At 40.0% G+C, this 26,035-nt stretch overlaps 1 non-coding gene across 1 annotated transcript; it reads left to right on the plus strand.

Annotated features, from left to right (window-relative positions):
• Positions 1-17,052: 17,052 nt before the first annotated feature.
• On the plus strand, positions 17,053-17,125 carry TRNAN-AUU. The gene has a single exon. It is a non-coding gene; the product is annotated as a tRNA-Asn (tRNA).
• The last annotated feature ends 8,910 nt before the right edge of the window (positions 17,126-26,035 follow it).

Raw genomic sequence — 26,035 nt, forward strand, 5'->3', positions numbered from 1 at the left:
TTTGTCCAAATATATAAATGTTTAGGAAGTACAAGAGTCAGAATTTCAACTTGTGTGGTCTGTCTCCAACACCCACCCTTTAACTGCTGTGGTCTCTGTTTCTCGTGTTCAGTCAGCCATGAAAAGCTGGGAAGAAATGTTAACACATGTCCCCATTACCTAATGTAGGAGAACACCATTTGACCAAAAATGTCCTCCACTTGAAGGTGTCACAGGCTCACATTTTGAGGGCTTACTAAATAGGGGAGAGGGCAAGACACCAGAGGAAGCCAACTGTCTGGTTTCATCCTTTCTTAGGAAACTGGTTCTGAAGGGAGCAAAAGAACTTGGTAACCATAATTAGTAGCCATGAGGCACCCTCAGTAAGACAACTTCACTTTCTTTAAATAATTTCCTTGGGTATCTTTACACAAGTCAGATTCTCTTCTCTCCCCCAACTGTCTTGGTTATTACAGTCCACTTTCCCCCTTCTGAGGAAGGGAGGGGAAAAAATGTTAAGTTCTAAGTAGATGCTTGCAACTTGCTCAGGGAATTTGAAATAAAAATTTCTTTCAGATTTAGGTGGTTTGCAACCCTGATACCCATCAGAATCTCCTGGGGAACTTTGAAAAAAATACCCCTACCGGGACTTTCACTGCCTGGTTCAGGTCCACATTCAGATTTAATTGGGGTGGGTGGGACGGAGCTCCAGCATCAGGATTTTTTTTTATTCACATTCTCCAAGGTGATTAAAATGTGCAGCCAAATTTATAACCACAGGTGTCAACAGTCAGACTTTTAAGGACCGAGTGGTGTAGTTGATTGGTCCAAAGGAAGGATTCCTCCAGGTGTAGCTCCCTTTTACAGTGGGGGTATTCCTGAAAGGCCACTGGGATTATAAACACCTCCTTGCTCACTAACTTTATAATTTCAAAAGGCCTATTTTTTTCTTTCATTGTTGCTCACTGACATTTCAGCATCTTTGTCAAGTAGCAATGATCTAATAATTCTATATCACATAACTTTTTAAAATGTGTGAAAATTCACCACCTATTTTTCCCCCGATATCAATATCATGATAATCCAGGGGAGGGGTCAATGATATGTTCAGCTGACTTAGAACAAAACAAAGATATTTTTGTATTTTACTGGTCCACATCACCCAATTGTTTATGAAATAATCTGTTAGAAAAGACCCTAACTTTACATTTTCTAATTGATTTGAAAGGGAAATGGGAGAAGGAGAGAAAGATCTGGATATTTTTTAAGAACTACACTTTTGCAGGTTATGCTAATGATGAGCAAACCCTGTGCGTCAGAGTATAAAATCGGCCCCAGAGAGGCCAAAGTGGAATTTTCACAGCGCTACCTGGGGTAATTGGTCAAATGTGTCATAAATTGTTATCTTCCCTTTCCTGCCAAACCCAAATGCCTATCTTTCTTATCTATTCTGAGAAAATCAGATGTGCTTGAATTGTTCTTTAAGAGAGACAAGAACTCTGTCGGGACATTTCCATATTTACAGAAAAGGGCAATCATACATTTCCAGTTCTCTCTTATATTTCTCTTCAAGGTTTATTCAAGGTCGTATTAATGTTCTTTTTTTTTGTAGGAAAAACTTTACAGTCGCTTTGATCAAAATGGCTTTTTTTAAAGAAAGTAAAATATTAAACTCTTACACTGAGCTTTTCTGATACATTTATGTTAAAAGACACTGCTGCCTACCCAAAACAAAATGATGTGTCATCACATTTTTAAAAAATTAGAATTTGCTGTTCCTTCCTTCCTCCTTGGCCATTTTAAACATGTATATTTATAGGTTTGATGAAATGCATACTTTGTATATATTTATCCCATCAACTCTACAAGACTTAAGGAGATTTATGGAGTCCTTTTCCCAAGCATAATGGACTGAAATCGCTCTTCGTGACCTCTCAATGTCCCTGTAGCTCTGTGTTCCCCTCTGTAAACTGAGCGACCCTCACAGGAGTCTGAAATTTTCTGAGAGAAAGGGACAGCTCTGCAGGTTTAAAAAAAGTTCTCCCCTCCAGAATTTCCCAGTTTCTAAAGACAGAGAACTAGAGACACTGGTTGAGAGGCCCTCCTATGGGGGAAGATTCTTCATCCCAAAATAAACTCTTCCTGCTCAAGTTAGAGCCTCGGGCTTAAAGTCTCAGCATCCTGGAACCAGAACAATACAAACATGGGCTAAGTGGAATGAGACAGGAGCATTTGTACATGATGTGATCATCGCTTTGTTAGTGCAGGCTCGGTGACACATCGGGAATGTGTGGAAGTTAGGGGGGATTTTAGTCAATATAAAGGAAGACTAGGTGCCATCTACTGGTGAAGAAACGGAACACTCTCCATTTTTCCAACAAAACTTACTGTCTTTTCAGACAATGCAGTGTGCGGGAGCTGGTTACAGGATATACAAATCATCATCCTGTAGTCATGATAAGCTGGAAAGTCTGTCGAGCACATTCCCCAGCCTGCTTTGGAAACTTACATTTTCAATTCCAAAAATTTACTCTACAAAACTCTGCACAAGATGGTAAAGATTATGTAAAAGAACATTTACTGTGGCACTGTTTGCAATTACTAAGAAAATGAGCCAAGGGACCAGTAATAGGAGTCTGATTAAATATATTATATCTATCTGCTGCACAATGAGAGGGCACATGCAAAGGAACTTATAGCCATCAAAAAGAAAGAAGAGGGGCGCCTGGGTGGCTCAGTCCTTAAGTGTCTGCCTTGGGCTCAGGTCATGATCCCAGGGTCCTGGGATTGAGCCCTGCATTGGGCTCCCCGCTCTGCGGGAAGCCTGCTTCTCCCTCTCCCACTCCACTTGCTTGTATTCCTTCTCTCGCTGTGTGTCTCTCTCTGTCAAATAAATAAATAAAATCTTTTTTTAAAAAAAAGAAAGAAGTAGAGTTAAACAGTTTGTCATGGAGCACCATGTTTGACATATCAGGGGGAAATAAGCAAGCAGAACAGTAATATATATATATATATATATATCAATATATATATGATACATATAATGTAATCCTGTTTTGTAAATAATATGGAGGACTATTCAATAAAGTAGTGACAGTTTTTATACCATGTCCCATTTGTAACCAGGATAAAAAAAAAATGAATTTTAAAGGAAAATAAGAAATTTGCAAGATTTAGCTACGTAGTTTTTTTTTAAGATTTTATTTATTTATTTATTTGAGAGAGAGAGAGAGAGAGAATGGGAGATAGAGAGCACGAGAGGGAAGAGGGTCAGAGGGAGAAGCAGACTCCCTGCTGAGCAGGGAGCCCGATGCGGGACTCGATGCTGGGACTCCAGGATCATGACCTGAACCGAAGGCAGTCGCTTAACCAACTGAGCCACCCAGGCACCCCTTAGCTACGTAGTTTTTTATTATTTAAATCTTTTACATTTCTAAAAAATGGTTTATGCCCTTTTTAAAAACTTTGATTTACCTATGCACTTCCTTTTCTAGGAATTTATTGTACAAAAAAACACTTGCACGAAATAGCAAAGATTGTGTAAAATCATGCAGATATAGAAAAGCTAAAGAGGGGTGCCTGGGTGGCTCAGTCAGTTAAGCATCTGCCTTAGGCTCGGGTCATGGTCCCAGGGGCCTGGGATCGAGTCCCACATCGGGGGGGGGGGGGTCCCTGCTCAGCGGGGAGCCTTCTTCTCCCCCCCCACTCCCCCTGCTTGTGCTCTCGCTCACTCTTTCTTGCACGTGTGCACTCTCTCTAGCAAATAAAAACAAATAAAATATTTTTTAAAAAAAGAAAAGCTATAGAAATAGAAAGGGGAAAAATCCCACATGATATACAAAAGAAAAAGATAAATCACCTGAAATTCCACTCCCCATGTATTCAATGTTGTTGGTATATTTCCTTCCTTTTGGTATTGGTTTCACACTGTTCTTTACACACACATTTTATGTGCTGCTTTTCTGCACCACATTACAGTAACTCTAGAAACTGCCCAGTTTTATTTTTTTTTAAGATTTTATTTATTTATTTGACAGAGAGAGAGACACAGCGAGGGAGGGAACACAAGCAAAGGGAGCGGGAGAGGGAGAAGCAGGCTTCCCGCCGAGCAGGGAGCCCGATGCGGGGCTCAATCCCAGGACCCTGGGATCATGACCTGAGCCGAAGGCAGAGGCTTAACCGACTGAGCCACCCAGGTGCCCTGAAACTGCCCAGTTTTAAAGACTCTCCTTTTCACTTCCTATGCTGCATCTTGAGGTAATTTCAAACAAAGCATTCACAGTTTTACCGTACCGTCTTAGCCCCTTCTCTTTGTTAACCTAGTTGAAATATTGTTTTCATGCCGTCACTAAGGATAAAACTCTAGCATCTTCCAAAATAGAGACCAAGGAAACGATCAGATTTCTTTAATGCTCAACTTAGCATAATAACTTGGCTGATGGAATAAATACATGCTGAAGAGTGGCACAAGGGCCTTGTAAATAAAGGGCTGGTTACAAATATCACAATTCTTGCAAAATCTGACCAATTAAGAAAATAAGATCCTTTGGTGAAATGAAACCAACTGGGAAGATAGACTTAATCTGGTTGAAATCTGAGTGAAGAACAGTGTAAGCCACTAGGAAAACTTATTTAGAGAAGTACTTAATTAAGTCTGGCTTATGCACTTTCTCTTTAACTGGCAGGGAGGCTCCTAGTGGACTTGGAAAAGCAAAAAGCGGGGTTTATGCAACCCTGAGTGTTGACGGAAAATTTTATTCAAGTGCTTGGCTCGCCTAAGAAAGGAGAGAACAATTGGGGTGACAATGATAGCGAGCTGGAGGCTTGAAGGTTTTGCTACGTGAGGCCCCACTGTATTACACTGTGAGTTATTTTGGGATGGTCACAAGAGTACTTGAACCCTGAACAAAGAACCTCTCCTTGCCTTATCCTACTGCAGATGGGAGTGAAGTGTTTCAAGTGCCCCAAATCTGAAGCAACTGTGAAACTCCAACCAAAAGGCTAATGGATGGGGGTCTTTTCCATTCTTTTGGTCTGCCTTTCTACTAAAAACCAGTAACATTTCCAAACGCATGTTAGCCCTGTTTTCTCGTGACATTTATAATCGTCTGCTTAGGGGGCATTTGATAGGACTGTTGAAACAGAGTGGGCATCTGATACAGCTGGTGACAGGTACAGTAAGGAAATGTCACTAACTCTGGTTACACTTGGTTTTAGCCAACTTTGTCCGCCTTGGGTACTGGTGGGAGTTGAATTTAGAAAAGGAAAAACAGCACTACCAAGAACACATGCCCGAAGTCATTTTCCCTTGCCGGTAAGCAATTCAGGAATATTCAAGCCTTCAAGACTTTCTTACAGGAGAATAAGTTTTAAATAATAATACAGAGAAAAACACTTTTTAAGAAAAAAATTTAGTTAACATACAGTGCAATATTGGCTTCTGGAGTGAGGGAAAAAAACACTTTAAAAAACAAGCCACACTGTGGGTAAGTTGGGTAATATTAGCTTCCCTTTAAGTTCAACATTACTCAGTATCCACTCTGGAAAATATCCCCGTAACAAGTGAAAACATAGATCCCAAGCCCTATTATAGATTAGTACCGGCTACCTAGAGTCTTCTTCCCCTTCTTTCATTGGCCTGAACTCAACTTGGATCCCAAATGAACAAGGACCTTTCATCTAAGCAACAGACTTCCAGGGCAGTTATAAATATAGGCTCAAACTGCCTTACTCATGGGGTTAGGTTTAACTTCTGATATACGAAGTGCTAATAGTTTCAGTGAAGACCTGGCAAAGTACCTGTAGTGCTCTCTTTCCTTGTACTATATTATGATTCTATTACCCAAGCTAATTCCAACTCATTCAAATGAAAATTTCTCCTAGCCCCTTTGCTTTCTATGCTCATCCCATTTGGATTTAATTACAATGCTCAAGTTCTATTTCATCAAAACATTTAATATAAGAAGAAAACCATTCTCAACTCTCCATCTCAAGAGGACTAATATAATATTACTCTTTACTATTTATGACTACAACAATCCTATGTGGAAGGTAGTATTATCATCCTCATTTTTCAGATGAAGGAACTCCTTTTGCCCAAGTTACACAGCTAGTAAATGGTGGAGATGAGATCTGACTCTGGACTATCAGGTTCCAAGCCCATAGTCTGAAGCTTGGAGAAAATATAAGCTAACTAATACCCTCAGGCTTTCATTTTATCTCCCCCAACTCAATATCAGCTTGTTCATATATTTTGAGCACAATTCAGTGATATGTTTGTTGCTGATACAATTCTTCAATAATTCACTTTCACACATAATACTTAAAGATTTAGGCAATAACATCTTCTCCAAGGATACCAGATTATCTTACACCTATGGATAGAATTCATTCACTGGCTGTGCAAATTCTACCATACTAGTAACATCCAATAGCCATATCAATAGAGTAAAAAAGATACTTTAAGTTACAGTCAGGTGGTTGGGTCACCCCTTTCTCCTTTCCATCTTGGCAACCTACCTGCTGTTGTTACTCCTTTCACATGCCTTACCTCTGCTAACTTGGTTCTCCTCTTCCATTTGACTCTGACACATTCCTGCCTGCAGGTTGCCAAACACCCTTGTGATGGGGCAAAAAAGAAAAAAGTCATGTAAGAGTGTCTACAACTTTCCTTTCCTCTCTGCCAAAGAGAATTCTCCCTCTTCCCAAAGCCCTAAAAAAAGGATTCTTGCTTAATGGAAGAAAAACTAGGTCAATTCAAAGATGAGGAAACTGAGTCATAGAAGTTGCTTTCCCTAAAGTTCATTGTATGGTTAAATGATAACACAAAATTCTAAATCTAAATGTTGCAGGAATTACATCTTGTTAATGCTTGTACCCCCATAGCAAGGTGCTAAATGTGGTAGCATGGTGCTACGTGTCTGGTCAAAATTTGTTGTGTGAATGAAATAGATAGGAAAGAAAAAAAAAAAGGAAAAGAGAGAAGAAAAGTGGGGCATCTGGGTGGTGCAGTCAGTTAAGCGTCTGACTCTTAGTTTTGGCTCAGGTTGTGATCTTAGGGTGGAGGGATCAAGCCCCACATCGGGCTCCACGCTCAGCATAGAGTCTTAAGGAGACTCTCTCTCCCTCTCCCCATCCCTCCATGCTCTCTCTCTCTCTCTCTCTGAAATAAATAAATAAATCTTTAAAAATCTTTAAAAAAAAAAATCTTTAAAAAACTGAGAGAGGAGAAAAGAAAGGAAATTGCTAGCAAGTGCTATTTATTACTGTGCTTGAACTCATGGGAGGCAGTGATAAATTAGGTGAAATTATTATCATGGTTGTTTTTGTGCTTCTTCTAACTAGAACCCCTTGCGTGACATCTGAACATACCTAGGTTTATGCCTAATTCTGCTTTAGAGTTGGTTGTGTAATAGTGAGGTGTTGAATTAAGTTGTCCTTGGATGTCACTGAATACCCAATTTTCTTTCTGGGTTTTCATTCCCCATGGATTTTGCCAACCAACAGATTTGGAGGCCTGTTATTTACTAGTGACTATGCAGGGTGAAAGAGGAACAAAAAATGGGTGGGTATGATAATCTTGTTGGGGGCATCACAATATAGAACCAAATAGTTACAGTATAGGATGGTAGGTGGTCTGGTGGAGAAATGTACCCAGTGCTGGGCACAGTGGACAGTAGTTCCATCTTCTAGGGGAAAGAAGAAAATAATCAGGAAAACATTTCCAGAGGAACCCTGGAGGGTATGAAGGACATTCCTGACAGAGAAAGAAGCCAGAACAACGGCACGGAGGCATACACATCATGCTGTGTTCAGGGACTGGTGTAAAGACTGGTGGGGCTGGTGCAAACTGCCTGGTGGGGCCTGCACAGTGCCAGCGGCAGAGGCAAACAAGGAGGCTGAGCCAGATTCTCAGGGGCCTTCTCTGCTCAGCTAAGGAACTCAGGCTTCTTCTTTCTTTCTTTTTTTTTCTTTTTTAAAAAATAACCAGGCTTGGAGGCGCCTGGGTGGCTCAGTCGTTAAGCGTCTGCCTTCAGCTCAGGTCATGATCCCAGGGTCCTGGGATCGAGCCCCACATCGGGCTCCTGCTCAGCAGGAAGCCTGCTTCTCCCTCTCCCACGCCCCCTGCTTGTGTTCCCTCTCTCGCTGTGTCTCTGTCAAATAAATAAATAAAATCTTAAAAAAAAAAACAAATAAAAACAAACAAAAAAAAATAACCAGGCTTATCTCATTTTCTTGCATAGATTAATATCTGTGCATTCCTTGTTCTCCCGTCTCCTTCTGAGTGGACCTGCTTCACATGCCTTCACCAGCCTGTACCTTGGTCCTTCTGGCAAGAAGTCCTAGAAAACTCTGTTTTGGTAAGACTGCAACTGCCAGCCACAGCTTGATGAGAAGCCTGGAACAATGGGAATATTCTGGAGGTGTGTGTGTGTGTGTGTGTGTGTGTGTGTGTGAAGGGGTGTGGGGAGAGACATAAGTCTCTTAAGTACGCCACAAAACATTATTTTTGTTGTCCAAGGAAAAGCTTCCTAAGAAATTTTGTTTCTTAAATCGGCTTTCAGTATTATATATGTATTTTCACTGTTACATAATTAACTAATCTTAAAGTAAAAGGTCAATAAGATTAAAGAGGTAAATAATTCCATTTAAAATACCAACTACTAGCATTTACAACATTTTTTGCCTTTTTTATTTTAAGCATTGTGTAAATCATTTTTTATGTAACTAGTATAAAGCACACATGGCCTGTTTTCTACTTTTTCACTTAGGGTATCTCAGAGTTCTCCATTTGTCTATTCATTTGCCCATTTATTTTGTAAACTATAAAGTAGTAGTAGTAACCAGAAGGATATGCATATCTTATCTAACCATCAAAGCAAATCTATTGGTTAGATACTCTTGTTATCCCCATTTCAAGATGAAGAAACTAAAGCCCAAAGAAATTAACTGACATGCTTAGAGTCACACAGCCGGCAAGCGATAGACCCAGGACTCAATCATAGGCACAGTATATATCTAGTTCTGGCCTTCATGATTCTATCACAATGTACTTAGTACATTATGGTTTGCTTAATTACTCCCTGGTTTTTAGCCATGTGAGTTTTCTATTGCATTGCTGAAGAAAAATTTACACATTTTTTAAAAAACTAAAAGGGGTCATAAAGAGGGGAGAGGTAGCTATTTCTTCAGGATATATTCCCGAAGTGAGTACCATTTATTCTAGGAAATTTGTTTACGTGGCTCAGTTCCTTTCAACAATCATGCTACTGATTCTTGCAGCCCCCAATTACCTGTCAGCATATCTGCTGCTCCACAGTCCTGCCAACAATGAGGGCTTTTTTCTCATACTTTATTTGATTTTCCTTTCAAATCTCAAAAGAAATACCTCCTTTTTGCCACAAGCCTGAATAAGCGAACATTCTCCTCTGTAGGATTTCCTCTACCACAAATACCATCCTCCCTCAGATCTCAAGGTAACTAATAGTAACAGTTGAAATACATCCTTCCATACCTTTCTCTGTCATATACAAATATATTTATACATACGGAAGGCTTTTCCTCTTACCTTTTTTAACTTGAATGGATTGAGCTATACACATTATAGTACAACTTGTTTTCTCACTGTATCATGAATATTACTTAAAATAAATACATACAGCATTACTTTTACTAGTATGGATATACTACAAATTTTCTTTTTTTATGTTAATGGATATAATATTTTTGCTCAAATAATGCCACACTAAACACCCTTGTATAAATATCCTTATATTCTGGTGCTCCAGAAAGAACCAAAGGGTATGAATGTTTTTAATTTTATTGTATACTGCTACATTTCTTTCCCTAAAAGTTGTAGTAACTCAAAATTTTTTTTAGTAATTCAAATTTTTAATAGCAATGCATGGCAATGTCTATTCCCTCATAATCTTGTCAACACTGGATATTACTAATATTTTTAATGTTTTCCCAAATACTTCCCCCCCAAAATGGTATCTCATTGTTTTAATATACATTTCCATGATTACCAGTGAGGTAGAGTATCTTTTCATGTATTTAACATGTTTATTAGCCCTTGAGGGAAGTTTCTCTTCTATGAATCCATTTTTATTTATAAGCACTTTATAATGTATTGCTCTAATTGAAAATCCATGCATGAGAAACAACAGTTTTTATAAATCTTTATAAATTGATAAATGTAGACGTGCTTATTTCAGGTGAGAGAGGAGTTGTATAGATGGGTTGATTGTGAGGTGTTTCTATTTACTATTTAAAAATTTTTAAAGATACTACTCTATGTGCACACACAGAGTTGTTTCTGTGTTCTCTTCATTTTGCTCTTCACTCTGCTTTTCTTTTTCTCCATAACAGATCCTGTTGGTGCCCTCCCCATGACCCCTGGGCACTAACCATTCCAGTGCATGCTTGTAGGAGTCGTCTCCACTTAAGGGCCTGTTCTTGGCCCCCTGGAAGCAGGCTAAGTGGTTGGGAATTGGAATATAAATACCTTAGCTTCCTCTCCTCTGGGGAAGGCAAATAATTTTGAGATGCCTCTGAGATGGTCTCTCAGAGTTCCCCAGTGTAGTTGCTCAGTGACACACCATTATTGCCCTCCTCTTCCATGTCTTTCTTCCCCACCTCTTTATTAATGCTTCCTCCAGGAATATCTACTTCAAGCCAGGCATTTTGTGAACTGCTGGCTACACTCTGTTGAATAAGATGCCCAAGGTTCTTCTCCATGTGAACTTAGTTTTATTATTTTTTTATTCTTTGTTTCTGAACTTGTTGAATAGCATCAGCAAGGGCAAGTTGCAGAAAACAGATGCTACAGAGCCCAATATCGTTCATTCAGAAGGAGGTCTAATATTCAGATGGTGTTGGAGTGAACTCAAAGAGGCAGAAAACTTGGAATCTGCTCCTTTTCCCATTCTTTGCTAGGAATTTGGCATGAACACGTCTAACTTGAGACATGTTTCCATAACCAATCCCAAGTGTTTACATCCCTTACCCCAACTCTACCCCAGCCCCATCTCCCAATTAGGAACCCAACCTGACTGATAAGTAAATCCTCAGTCACAGGAGATCTCAGAGCACAGTGTTGGTCTTGACCCCACATCCTGTTCAATGGATTGTAAGGACTCCCTTCTACACACACACACACACACACACACACACACACACACACACACACACACACACATTAACAAAATGAAGAGTCAGAGTACAAGCTTCAGAAAATTTCTCTTTGAATATGTGGGTTGCTATGGGGATGGGAGTGTGGCAGAATTGGAGAGGGGCTTGTGGAAGTGACTATAAATGAAGCTTAAGTAATTTTCAAGAACGTTTTCCTCTCTAAGTCAGGCTTGAGCAAGAGCATCACGTTGGGCTCCCTTGGCTTGTGATGAGCACATTTTTATGTTCACTTATTTAGTAACTTCAGTGTGGTAGGTAATTGATCAACCATGGTGAACACATACCTGCCTGCCAGGGGTTGATGGTGAAATAAGACACCTTCCTTAGCAAGTAGAGGCATAAGTGAGATATATGGTACCAAGCAAAGAACAGGGGCTATAAGAATAATTCTATTTTATATTTGTTATTTATTTACATATTACATTTGTGATAGCATAAAAGGGGAAAACAGAGAGAGGCTTGGGGAAGGGAAGCTTTCTAAGGAAGCATTACTAACTGTGGTCTTAAGAATGAGTGACAGTCCTGAGCCATGCCTGAGAATGGAAATGGAGAGCAACAGCACTGCAAGGGTTAAGGGGTGGGAAAAAAGGTGCTACATTCTGGAACTGAAAAGCACAGGGAGCATAGAATCTAGTAAATGAGATGAAGAGTGGGGAGTTGGGGTTGGAGTTGGAAGTGGTGCCTTGTGGCTTCATACCATGTGTATTCACATGTCTGTCCCTAGAAGATTGTTATTTCACTCCTAGAAGTCTCTTAAACTTGGATTTTCTGTGCCTCAATTACCTCTCTGAAATATGCACCAAGGTTGATAACTGGGCCACCTGTTTGGGAAAAGATGAACCTGCTTTGAATAGAGACAATTATCAGGAAGGAATAAAAAATGATGTGTGCCAATAATCCCACTAAACCTTCGGGAGTATGTCCCTGTGTTGATACATGAGACCACTTGCCAGGATCACCCACATAGGCTTTCTCTGCTTCCTGAAACACTTCCTTCCCTTGGCTCCCATGACTCATGCCTTTTCTAGTTTCCTCCTATGTTAATATTTGCTCCTTTTTCTCCTTTGCAAGCTCTTCACTGGCTCTGGAAAGGTGGGAGTCCTTCACAGGTCAGCTCTCATTTTTGCTGGTTAGTGCCTACTTATCACTCAAATTTCATTCTAAGCATCAGTTCCTTGGTAAAGGGCTTTCCTGGTCTCCTTGACTAATCAAACCCCCTTGTGGACTGACATTTGTGTCCCTCTAAAATTCATATATTGAAGCCTTAATGTCCAATGTGCTGGTATTTGGAGATGGGGTATTGGGACATAATTAGGTTTGGATGAGGTCATAAGAGTTGGGACCCCATGATGGGATTTGTGTCTTTTTAAGAAGAGGAAGAGACCAGAGCCATGTGAGGACACAGAGAAGGTGGCCATGTGCAAGCCAGGAAGAGAGCTTTCACCAGAACCTGACCATGCTGACATGCTGATCATGGACTTCCGGCCTCCAGAACTATAACAGATCTCTCCTGTTAAAGCTGCCCAGTCTGTGGTATTTTGTGGTGGCAGCCTGAGCTGACTGATACACCCCCTCTTCCAGGCATGGCACCATTCTCCTGTCCTTCAGATGTCCTTATAGTCATGATTTTCATTTAATTGGTGTGATTAATGGATTTCTTTCCAGGATTTAGCTCCATGAGTACAAATGCTCATTTCCTAAGGCTTATCATAAGAACTAGCTTCATGTAATGTAGTCACACAGTCCCCATGCTCAGAAGGACCCCATGCTTGGTTTAATGCTCTGAGGTCACCATCTTGAAATTCTTAATGCTTTTTGAACAAGGGGACCTGCATTCTCCTTTTTTACTGACCTCACAAATTATGTAGCTAGTCCTGCTTATCTTTTTTTTTTTTTATCTCAGCACTGAGCATAGTATCTGGCACATAGTAGATCCTCAATAAATATTAGTTGAATGAGTGGGTGAATGCATTAGTAACTGACTGGTTGAATATAAAATGCCAGAGCTAAGAATTATGGCTGGGTCTGTCTGACTCCAAAGCCTATGCATTTTCTGCCTCCCCATATACTGCTATTTGTACTTACATATGGAGCTGGGTTTGACTAAATCTGCCCAAGGACCTTCCTCTCTCACTTATTTTCCAAATTATTTTCTCCCGGGGCATCTCTGGGGTAGTGTTGCAGTGGCAGCATTCTCTGGCATAAACATCCCTCTGAGTCATAGAGCAATGCCATCGCAAGGGGCCGGGACAGCTGCAGCTGTTAGGCATCTGTGAGTTACTTTGAGATGGCATGAAAAATATCCCCCGATTGGTTAAATCTACCTTACGTCCTGCCCCCAGATCTGTAGGATTGACGTTTCCAGAGAATACTTTTATATACATATGAAAATACACCACCTGCCACTGAAAGGAATGTACCTTCTCAAACTCAATGAAGAGAATCTTTCACTTCAAAATTAATTCAGATTTTTATCTGAAACTCTTTGACACCTCCCTAGTCATAGTTAACTAACAGGAGTAACGTGAAGGGATTACACTTGGAATCAGGAAGTTGGGGCCGTCCGGGAGAATTGATTCAGTTTAGGTAAAGGAATTTGCGAATTGGCTTGCCTCCCCAAAACCGAGAGGTCTGTCTCCATGGTTAAGCGTGCGGTGAGATAGATTGGCAAAATCCTACCTTGAAGCAACCATCAAAGCTAAAAAGCTGGGGCCGCCTTTGGTGCAGTGCCCACGGGGCAAATATTTAGCTCTTTCAGCATTCCAGAGATGAGCTCTGTGCCCATAAACCATCTTCCAATGGCAAGCTGGGGAGAGGTTCAGGCTCAAAGAGAATTAGCTGGTGTGCTTTCAGTCATGCATAAATCATACCCTGGGTGAGGGGCAAGGGGCAAGGGTTGCTGGGCAAATGGATCAGCTCCAGGAATAGCAAGGCCTAACATTCTTTAAATAAAAATCGGACCGGGGCTTTTTTTGTGAGATTGTGCTTTGCGGCATCAACAATGTCACTTACCCTATCACGGTCGTGCCACCTTTGCTTCAGTTTGTCCTCTTGGTATTATGATGCAGGGATGGATAAAAAAATCCCATCTACTTTGGGCTCCTTGAAAGGGTGGAGGGTATTATCTTTTGGATTGATAGGTTTAAATGGCTGGTGGTTAGAATCTCAAGGAATCTTCAGTCTGCTCAGTAACTCTGTGTACCCTAAAAAAGTCTCAAGAGCTGTGTTTGAGGTCCACATGAGTCTCTGGGAGGTACAGAAAGGACACTGTAGCACATTTGTCCATCCCAGACAGATCAGGAACTCTCAAAGACCAATTCATTCTCTCTGATACCATCCCAAGAGAACGCTAGACCAGCAATATCTCCTACCAGCCACTCAGCTCTCATATAATAGTATTGATAATAATGGTAAAGGCATCACTAACACTTTTTTAGTGATCAAAATATACAGAAACTATTCTACATGTATAGACATTTTACATGTATTGATTGATTTACTTTATGCAACAGCTCTCTGAGATAGGTACTATTGTTCCTCTCCTTTGACAGATGAGGAAACTGAGGCACAGAGAGTTATGTAGGATCCCTCTGCCTAGGGAAGGGACTACAGTGGTTTTCCTCACCATATTTTCAGGACTCTGTTGTAGGAGTTTGCAAAGGTGACTTGAAAAATAGGTTTCAACATAAGGCATTTGGTGGTGATGCAATCATTCAGTCTACAGCAGTGTTAACCACTAGGCAGTTTTGTGTGGTAATTTTTAGGTATCTCCTTGTGAGGCTCAGCCTACACTTACTCCTTTTTCTCTGACACTCAATAGAAATGTTGGATGACAAGTTTGAAGAAATCTTCCAGACAATATGTCAAAAAGAAAAAAAGAAGAAAAATAGAGCAAATGTAACACCTGAATAATAACAGTTATAATAAGAAAGAACAGAGAAAATGAAGGCAAGGAAAGCCTCAAAGAAATAATTCGAGAACATTTCACAGACTGAAGTATTTGAGCTTCTAGACTGAAAATATCCACCAAGCATCTTGGAAAATGTGTGTGTCTAGTCCCAGACCTTAACATCCACTGCTTACACTACCTCTTCTCTTGGATATCTTTGAGGCATCACCAACTCCACAAGTCAAAAATTGCACTCAGGGTGTTTCTCCCCTCAAATCTTGTTCTCTCTGTGCTCCATATCTTGAGGAAGGGTATAGCCATCCATCCAGTTATACTGCTTAAAATTCCAGGAGTTATCCTGACATCTCCCTCTCTCCTACTTTCTATATCCATTGCATCTCTAAGCCCAGTTGGTTTTACCGTCTGTCTTTCAGATCCATCTACTTGTCTTCACATTTGACTTCACCTCTTGAGTGGCTGATAGCAAGTGTTCTTATCTCCCTGCAACCTCTCTTAGCCTTCTCTAACGCCCCTACCCCCACCCTTTGCTCACCTTGTTATCTAATTATCTTCTCTTTTCTTTTTTTTTAATTTAAGTAATCTCTACACCCAACATGGGACTCAAACTCACAACCCTGAGACCAAGAGTCACATGCTCTTCCAACTGACCCAGCCAGGCACCCCTCTAGCTCTTTTTTTTTTTTTTTTTTCAAAAGACAAATCTGATCATGTCTTTCCTCTGCTCTTACCCAGAATGGAGATTCTTTGGTGAGACTTAAAATATGTAAGAGCTGCACTTCTTTTTCTGGAACAGTTGGTTTCCTCAGGGGTTCACATATAAGCTGTGATCAAAATGCCTCTATCATATGCTCTGCTAAACACTGAGAGAAACATGAGACTAAGGCTCAGAATTGGTTGGATAACTGAAGAAGAGCAGCTAAAGGGAGGACCAGACGTAGGAGTTGGATTGGTTGTTATTTTAGGTTGCACTTGATAAGAAATAAAGGCCATGCGTAGCCCTTTGCCTCGTCTCTATGTCTTGGTGTCCTGACATTTTATTTCATCATAATTACAAAGAATCAAAGTGAGGCTTGACCCAGCAAAGAAAAGCATCCCTAAGGTTTGCAGACCCAGTGACAGCTTCCCAATGTTCTTTATGTAAATATAAAGATGTTTGGCCCTACCTACTTCTAGCTAAAGCTCAGCCAGCCTGCCCTCACTGTTTCAGTCTCTGTCCCTCACTGTGCCCCTGCCACCCCAGGACTTCTACTAATGCTGTTCCCTCTGTCTAGGATGCAGTTCCCTGCTCTCTCTACTTGGTTCACTCCTACTTGTCCAACTCTCAGCCCTATCAGCAACTTCCCTGACCAAATCAAATGCCTTCCTCATAGGCTCTCAAAGCAATCCTTTCTCTTCTCAATAGCAATTATGTCAGTTGGCAATTTTATTTGTGTGACTATTTGGTTAACATTTCTATCCCCCCTGGACTGTAAGCTCATGGGGACAGGGACTGTATGTTCTGCTTCCTTTTGACTCCTCAGTACCTAGCAAAATTTCTGACCCATAGTAAGCCCTCAATACGTATTTGCTGAATAAATGGAGAGTTGAATGACTATATAGGTAAATGAATGAAAGAATTAAGATTTAGTCATCAAAAATATATTTTTAAGTGGCCCAAAACAACTGTTGTAGAATTACTCCATTGTTTGTTCAAAACCTGTCATAAAAGAGCTCCAGGTAATAATTAATATATCATGGTACTTAGGCCCTCAAATATATCCTGTGATATTAATATGGATTTGTAGCTGTAAGCCGTAGTTTCAAGAAGGCAAGTGCTGTCTTCTGCTGTAGTGAATCATGGTTTTAGTCTCTTAAGAGATCACCAGAAAGCAAGCTGGGATAATTCTATAGCTGTGAGCTTAATTTTATATCCCAATAAAAATATGATATTGCTTATTTGGAAAATTCAATAAGAATCTATTTGTAGTGGTGTCTGGCTGGCTCAGTTGGTAGAGCGTATGACTATTGATCTTGGGGTCATGGGTTCAAGCCCCATGTTGGGCATAGAGCCTACTTGAAAAAAAATTTATTTATTTTATTTTATTTTATTTTATTTTATTATGTTATGTTAGTCACCATACAATACATCATTAGTTTTTGATGTAGTGATCCACGATTCATTGTTTTCGTATAACACCCAGTGCTCCATGCAGTACCTGCCCTCCTTAATACCCATCACTGGGCTAACCCATCCCCCCACCCCCCTCCCCTCTAAAACCCTCAGTTTGTTTCTCAGAGTCCATAGCCTCTCCATGGTTCATCTCTCCCTCCGATTTCCCCCCCTTCACTTTTCCCTTCCTTCTCCTAATGTCCTCCATGCTATTCTTTATGGGCTATTCCACAAATGGGGAAAAAAAAATTTATTTGCAGACTTAATAGTATAAGGAACTTAAAAAATAATAATATAAGGAACTTTGTTGAGTTACAGGTTACCCATCTTTGTGAAAGTATAGCTCAAGACCAAACTCCCCCTGATAGTCTTTGTTTGACGTGAGATAGGAATTCTGGAGTGGCATATGATTATCTTCGCAAAATGTCAGACATATAGTCCCTATTTGGAAAGCTCAGAGCTGGACCTTATTGAAAGTTTGCTTTGATCATTATAAGGATGTGATTAAATGAATATCTGATGATAAGAAAAGGTAACATTTACTGAGCACCAACTCTGTGTCAGGCAATGTTCTAAGCACTCATTTAATCCACATAACAATTCTGAGTTAAGTAGGGACTATCATTTTTCCCAGCTTATAGATGAGCAAACTGAAACACAGAGGTTATGTAACTTCCCTAAGATTACATCCCCAGGTACTCTGGCTGCAGAGTACCCACACTGCCCAATATGGCGCCCACTAGTTCATGGGGCTGTTGAGCACATGAAATGTGATCAGTAAGAACTGAGATGTGCTATATGCTATATTTTGAAGACTTAGTATGAAGCACATATATTTCATTAAGTGTTTCTACTGATTACATGTTGAAATGATATTTTAGACAGGGTTCATCAAGACATGATTAAAATTAGTTTCATTTCTTTCTTTTCATGTAGCTGCCACAAGGAGGCTCTGCCCCGGGCTGGGGGAGGAGCTGTAACTGTAAATTTGTGCTTTTCTAGCTACATGTGTCTATTTAAATTTAAATTAATCAAAATTAATTAAACATTAAACAGTCAGTGCTTCAGTTGTGTTAGCCACATTTCAAATGCTCAACAGCCACATGCAGTTAGTAGCTACTGAAAGGGACACGCCAGAATAGAATATTCCCATCATCTCAGAAAGTTCTGTTAGGTAGCACTGTTACAAATTCATTGTAATTGGTTTTCGTTAACAAATGACAAACAGTAATTGAACAATAATCAAACAGTCCATACAAGAAGTATGGATTATATGTATATTGAATACTTCTATATGATATATAAGGCCTCATTTAAACCTCATAGCAACTTCTAGAGGAAGCCTCTATTATTATCTCCACTTGCAGATAAGAAAACGGAGGCCAGAGGTATGAAGCAGTCGAGATCACATAGCTAAGCGAAATGAGATAGTTGGGACTTGAATACAGCCCGCCTGGCACTGGAGCTGGTGAATCTAACTAGTCAGTCATTCTCAAAGTATCGTCCCTGGACCAGCAGCAGCAGCAGCATCACCTGGAGACTTGGTAGAAATGCAAATTCTCAGGCCCCACCAGACCTCCTGAATCAGCAACTGGTGGAGGGGCACAGCCTGCTCCGTTTTCGCCAGTGCCCTAACCAAGCTGGGTGCATACTCCAGTCTGGGAACCACTGCACTCTGCTGTGCTGCACCCCCGCTTTTAGGCATCTCTGACCTACCCAGCCCTGTGCTCAGCGTTTGCTGCTGGTATATCTTATTTTATTTTTTAAGATTTATTTATTTATTTGGGAGAGAGAGAGAGAGAGTGCGCACGCCAGAGTGGGGGGAGGGGCAGAGGAAGAGAACCTTCAAGCAGACCTCCTGCTGAGTGTGGAGCCCAACACGGGGCATGATGCCATGACCCATGAGATCACGACCTGAGCCAAAACCAAAAGAGTCAGACACTTAACCAACTGAGCCATCCAGGCACCCCATGACTGGTGTATCTTAAACTTGGAATCGTATGCCTAAAAGAATCTTTTTAGCAGATAAAAGGATAATTAACTAACATGTACTGAGCATTTACTCTGTAGTAGACTCAGGGGGCCATTTCTCACTCAAATGGACTTGGAGTCATCATCTGACTTATCCACAGTCATACAGTTAATAAGTGGTGGGGCAGGGATGTGAATCCAGGCTTCTGGCCCCAAAGCCCATCCTCTTCACCATGAACCCTTACTTAAAGAATGGTGGAGAAGCAACTCTTCATGTCCCTGAATAAAAATGAGTTTTCCAAATTCTCTGCTGCTGGAATGTCCTCCTCCTTGCTTGTCTCCTAAAGGACACAGACTGTCCCTTCTCCTCCCGAGGTCACATTCCATCCATTTCTTAAAGTGTATCCCAAGGGGATGGGTGAAACAGGTGAAGGAGATTAAGAGTACATTTATCTTGATGAGCACCGAATAATGTATGGAATTGTTGAATCACTATATTGCACACCTGAAACTAATACGACACTGTACATTAATTATACTGGAATTTTTTTTTACAAAGTGTATCCCAACATAAAAATAATTTTTCACATCAAAATATATCTGCTCTAGAATGTGCCAACCTGAGGTTCAGGATTTCTATTCCTGAAGGTTTTCAAACAATAAACATTCATTCATTCATTCTTCCATATAACAAATTATCAAGTGCCTTTTATGTGACAGGTGCAGTCCTAGGCAGTGAAGAGCAAACATGGTTAAAAGAGGAGGTTCCTGCCTTCATGGGGCTTGTGTTCCAGTGGGAGAGACAGACCATAAACAGGTAAGCATATAAACAGAAATAATAAACACATTGTAAAAAGTAGTAGGAAGGAAATAAATAAGATGCTGTGCTAGGGGATAAATGTTGGTCATTAGGCATAGGGATAACTTCGCTGAGAAGGTGACCTTCAGGCTGATACATGAAGGATGAGGCGAAGCCTGTCATCCAAAGAGCCTAGGAGATGGCATTCCAAATGGAGAGAACAGAACATGCAAAGGCCTGAGGCAGAAAAGAGCTTAGCTGGTCCTAGGAACTGACAATCTGTGGAGCATAAGGGGGTAAGGGGAGAGCTAAGCTGAGGTTGGAGATGCAAGAAGGAGCCAGGTCATGCAGGGTCATGTGGGCCAAGATAAGAAATTTGCATTTTATTCTAAATGGGACTTTATGCTTTAGCAAAGGAACAGCATGATCACTGTACCTATTTAATAACTATTTGTTGAACAAGTAAATTGATCAAGGGCATTTAAAACTGATTCTAGTAAGAAGAACTCTTATTTTTTCTTCTGAGAATAATAAAGTGGCAGCTCTAATTTATGAAACACCTTCTATACGCCACTTGTGCATTCATCAAATGTCCTCGCAACAACCTGGTGAAGTGGTACTATCATCATCCCCTTTTTACAGCTGGGGAAACTGAAATTCACAGACATACCTTCAACACATTTACTCAAGTGTTCTTTGAGTTCCTTATCTCATGGATAATAAGTGGCAGATCTAGTCTTAAACTTAAGACTGATTCTGAAGCCCATGCTCTTTTACTAAGTTATACTATGTCTGCTGAAAATTAGAGAATTGAGAAATCTATAATCTCCCTAGATTTGCTCTATAATTTGTAGGTAGCAGCAAGTACAAAATGGGAGCTGGCTAGGTCAGGTTCAGAGCACACCATAAGCCTGTACCTCTGACCTTTTATCCCCAACTCGGAACACTACTATGCATGACACCAGGATCTCTTGTCAGGGGTGGAGACAGGGAGCTGGCCGGCTCCATGTGTCTACATTCCCACTTGCTGTCCCAAAGGTCCAACTGCCTGCAGCTCCCCGACGTTAGGCCCTGACTGCTAAGTCTGGTCTGGCACAGGGACAGAGGGACTCCGAGGCCCACTAGTTGAGAATTCTTGCTGGCCGCTTTGGAGGGCCAGATAACGCAAGTGAGAGGCTGGCATGCTAAAAAGAGGGAGTGCTATTTCGAGCCTCTGTTCAAGGAACGTTTCACAGTGGAAAAATGGTGACACGGTGCACAGGATGTGACCTGACAGGAGTTATGTCTCAGGCATCAGTGCCCTGGGTTTCTATTTTTATTGCTAAAACTTGCAATTTGAACCAAAAAAGGCTGGCCCCTAAGAAATAAGTAAAGATTGGTATGAAATCTGGAAAATTTCTGGAAATGTCATGGATCAAGATCGGAGGGTCAATCTATTACATACATTATGTCATATCTACACAAGGAATACCATGAAGCTATTAAGATGATAATATGAAGCTCTACTTGCCCACAAAGAAATATGTTCATACTACATTTTTCTGTGTAAAGAGATGATTACACAGTGCGCACCGATGGCACCATTTTGTAAAATGCATGCATATGTATATGTGTATAGAAAAGGCTTGGAAGGAGATATTTTTAAAAGGTAACTATTGTGCCTTTATATCTATATTTTATGAACTTTTTACAAGAAGTATGGACTATATATATGCAACCAGGAAAAAAAAATGAAGCTATTGCCATTCTGAAGAAAAAAGATGGTGATGAAGGGGGTCCCTGACCAAGTGATTAAGGGGAATCCTGTAAGGTAAAGATTAGGTAAGAAAGGGCCAAAGTCCTTAACCTGTGCTTTGTTTCCATTATCCTCAAAGAAAGGGTTTTATTCCCAAAATTATACCACAATTGCTTATACTGTGATGATTACATGTGAGATCAAGATTAGATGTATAGTTCTGGGTTCAAAGAATATCTAAAAAGTCAATGAAGGAAAAAAGAAGAAATAAAAATTAATCGGCCATCATATCCACAAATTTATACTCAGTTCATGGGAACTAATTAACATGGAAAGCTTTGGCTGGGACCAGGACCACTATTTACATAGGGGTAACAGAAGTCTACCAAAGGCAGGGAGCCCTGTGAGAAAAGAAACTGAATGCTGCAAGAGCTTCAGGCACCTTGACCATGAAAGTTAATATGATGGACACATTGCAGAGAGAAAATAAAACTTACCTCACCATGTGCTAGTGTCACATTCATCTACCACGTTAATTTTCTTAGTTCTTCAATTTAGAGGGAGTGTTTTTTTCCTCTCAAGCTCCCCATGACAGGATATTCTGCCTACAAGTTGGTGTATTTAAACTGCATAACATTTTGAGTAAATATTTAATTGGAAAGAGGGTCTTTTTCATTAATACTTTGGAAAATATGTTAAATATTATGCAATTATCATATGTAGCACAAAGTTCTCTGTGGCTGGGTTATGGATTGAATTGTGTCGCCCCAAAATTCATATGTTGAAGTCCCAACTCCCAGTGTCTCAGAATGTGACCTTATTTTGAAATAGAATTGATACATAGTTAAGTTGAGGTCATACGATTGTAGGCTGGGCTTTTAATCCAGTATGACCAGTGTCCTTATAAAAGGGGAAAATTTGGACACAGATAGTTGCATAAAGGGAAGATGAGGTAAAGAGACACAGGGAAAGAGACCAAGAACAGACTCTTCCCTCACGGCCCTTAGAAGGAGCCAATCCTGACATCTTGATTTCCAAGCTTCTAGTCTCCAGAACTTTAAGACAATAAACTTCTGTTGTTTCAGCCACCCAATTTGGTGTACTTTGTTGCAGAAACTTTAGCAAATGAATACAAGGAGCAATATATCCTAAGGATATGTGTGCATTAAATTCTAATAATAGGCATTTGAGTTGGGTCACCATATTTTCCTCCTTTATGGGGGATATCACCAAAGCTCTAAGTGAAGAGCCTGCCCAAGGTCAAAGCTGGAAGTTATCTCCGTGTTCTCTTTCTACCTCTGGGTTCCTCCAGAAACCGTTCTCAATCCAATCCTTAGAAGGATATTACAAATGGTAAAGCTATTTATCCCAACAAAACCAACCCCTTGAGGAGATGGTTGCAGACCTTTCTACCCATCAATAGCAGAAAGAGTCCTGGATCAATTATTAAAGGTACCACGATAAGTTTAAGGAAGACTTTGTGCTCGCTGAGTTTTCTCCAAGGGAAGAAAACCATTATCTAAAATGAAGAGTCTTAAGGGTCTATGAGCAGTGACAAAGCCCCTCTCCACCATTTCGCTTTTACGTCCCCAGTTTTAGTTCTCCGCAAGATGTTTACAACATTTTTGTTTGTTTGTTTATGATCTGCCTCTCCCTTCTAGAAAGTGAGCTCCATGAGAGCTGAGACCTTGTCTATCCTGTATCCTTGATGGTGCCTGGAACATAGCAGGCTTCAATAAATGTTTTCTGAATAAGCAAATAGATCATTTTAATATAAGTTAATAAAGAAGTCAGGCAGTTTTATAAGATGTTGCAGTCAAATTCTGTTGATGCCAATTCTTAATGCTAGTGTAAGGATGGGAAGATTTTTAACAAATTCAAGCTCACCACACACTCTCTGAGAGGCTGAATGGTTTCTTCCTTAATGCTGTATGGAAAGATATAACTGAATGATTGTTCTGTATAGTAGAAGAATCTTAATATATGATGATGCATTTTGGGCTGGAAATCTGGCACAATCAACAGAAAAAAATGTTTCTACATAAGGCTAGTAAATTAAATTTCCGAGTTTATTCCTAGGTCTAATGACTTATTAAATTTTCTCAGTACCAGCACGGTAGTTAAAATCAGAGTCTCAATAGTCAGACAGTAGAGACTTAAATTCCAGCTCTGCCCCTTCTTGGCTGTGTGACTGTGGATCCAAAGTCAAATGAGCCGAATAAGTTCTTCGGTATGGAGGTAATAAGATAGCAAAAATATTTTTATGAGTTTGAGTGACATAAACCTTCTCTCACTCAGGGGACATGATAGGATATTCTTGCTTTACAAAAATGTTTTTACATCATCTTGATATCATGTAGTCCCTCCATATAAATGCTTCTAAAAATATCCATAAGAAACGTTGGGTTGTTTTTGCCTCCGGAAAAATTTACATAAGGATGGGCGCCTGAGTGGCTCAGATGGTTAGGCGGCTGCCTTCAGCTCAGGTCGTGGTCCCAGGGTCCTGGGATCGAGTTCCGCATCGGGCTCCCTGCTCCCTGGGAGCCTGCTTCTCCCTCTGCCTCTCTCTCTCTTTCTGTTTCCCTCTCTCTCTCTCTCTCTGTCTCTCATGAATAAATAAATAAAATCTTTAAAAAAAAGTTTACATAAGGAAAACTAAAAGAAATACCAATTTCCTATGACCAAATGCATACAACTCATGTTTTTCCCTGTATTTTAAGGTGCATTACATATTTTAAAGTACAGCAATATAATAATTCCATTTGAAGAGCCTAAGAAACAGTAATGTCTCTTATATTCATTATCTAACCTCCTTATATAAGATCAGTGATTTAAATAAAAGTGCCACACAAAATTGACAAATCATGTCACTGTCTTTAAAGAAAAACTCAAGGGCGCCTGGGTGGCTCAGATGGTTGGGTGTCTGCCTTCGGCTCAGGTCATGATCCCGGAGTCCTGGGATCGAGCCCCACATCGGGCTCCCTGTTTCTTGGGAGCCTGCTTCTCCCTCTGCCTCTCTCTCTCTGTCTCTCATGAATAAATAAATAAAATCTTTATAAAAAAAAAAAAAGAAAAAAAAAAAGAAAAACTCAAAGTTAGCTTACAAAAAAAAGGCAATGAATAAAATAATGCAATAAGTAGATAGATGATAGATAGATACACAGATATAGTTTATGCCCCAGTCTACCCAAAAAGTCTATAAAGAAGCAGGCAATAAATGCACATAAAAGTGTGTTTGATAGGGGTGCCTGGCTGGCTCAGCTGGTTAAGCGTCCGACTCTTGGTTTCAGCTCAGGTCATGATCTCAGGGTTTCAAGATAGAGCCCTGCATGGGTTTCTGTGCTGGGCATGGAGCCTGCTTAAGATTCTCTCTCCCTCTCCCCCTGCCCTTCTCACCCTGCTGGAGTGCGCTCTCTCTCTCAAAAAAAAGGTGTGTTCGATAAATGAAGATAAGAAAAAAACAAAATAAACATATACAAAAGATGAATAATTGAATCAGAAGTTATGAATAAGAGTGTTTAAATGGATAAATAAATGAAGGGGACTGATTGTTATTGAATGTCTACGATGTTATGTTCTGAATTTCCTGGCCATTGTGGCAACAAGGAAGGAGGAAGAAGCAAATTAGATGCAATCACTGCTTCTCAAACTTCCCCATTTAAGTTTGAGGAGAATGATTCCTGGGGTGCATAAACTGAAACATTTCACTAGAAGTGAAAAATTATTTTATGATCTAGTATAAGAATCAATGGAAATACTGTGTTCTATCATTAATGCATTGAAATTTGTTTTAATAAAAAAAAATCATTTTTCTTGTCCCTGTCTGCATAGAATTTGTTCTCTAAAATGAAGTAGCATGTTGATCCTTAGCTAAACACCATATTCCCACAACATCATACATTTCCTCTTACTCCTGGGAAGTAAATATGCAGTTTGAAAAACATATGTTTACAAAACTCTCATTATCTGATTTATTTGTTAAAATCATTCAACACACTTTTTAAAGTAAAAAATTTAAATTTAAGTATAACACATGTGCAGGGTTACACCCTAAGAAATAGTATTAAAAAGAAATAGGTTATACCTTATAAAGACTGAAACTCAGTCTTGAAATTCAGCCCCTAACTGGCATAAGGTGATCTACTCCTAATCTATATTCTAACCAAATCTACGAAAAAATTCTTTCTGGAGGAAATAAGATCATTCAGAGTCTATAATTTTTCATATTAAATATCTGGCATTCATTTAAAAATTACCAAACATACCAAAAAATGGGACCAAGAGGAAAAATAGACAATA

Source organism: Zalophus californianus, chromosome 9 (genome assembly GCF_009762305.2).
Source record: "Zalophus californianus isolate mZalCal1 chromosome 9, mZalCal1.pri.v2, whole genome shotgun sequence".
NCBI classification, from domain to species: Eukaryota; Metazoa; Chordata; class Mammalia; order Carnivora; family Otariidae; genus Zalophus; species Zalophus californianus.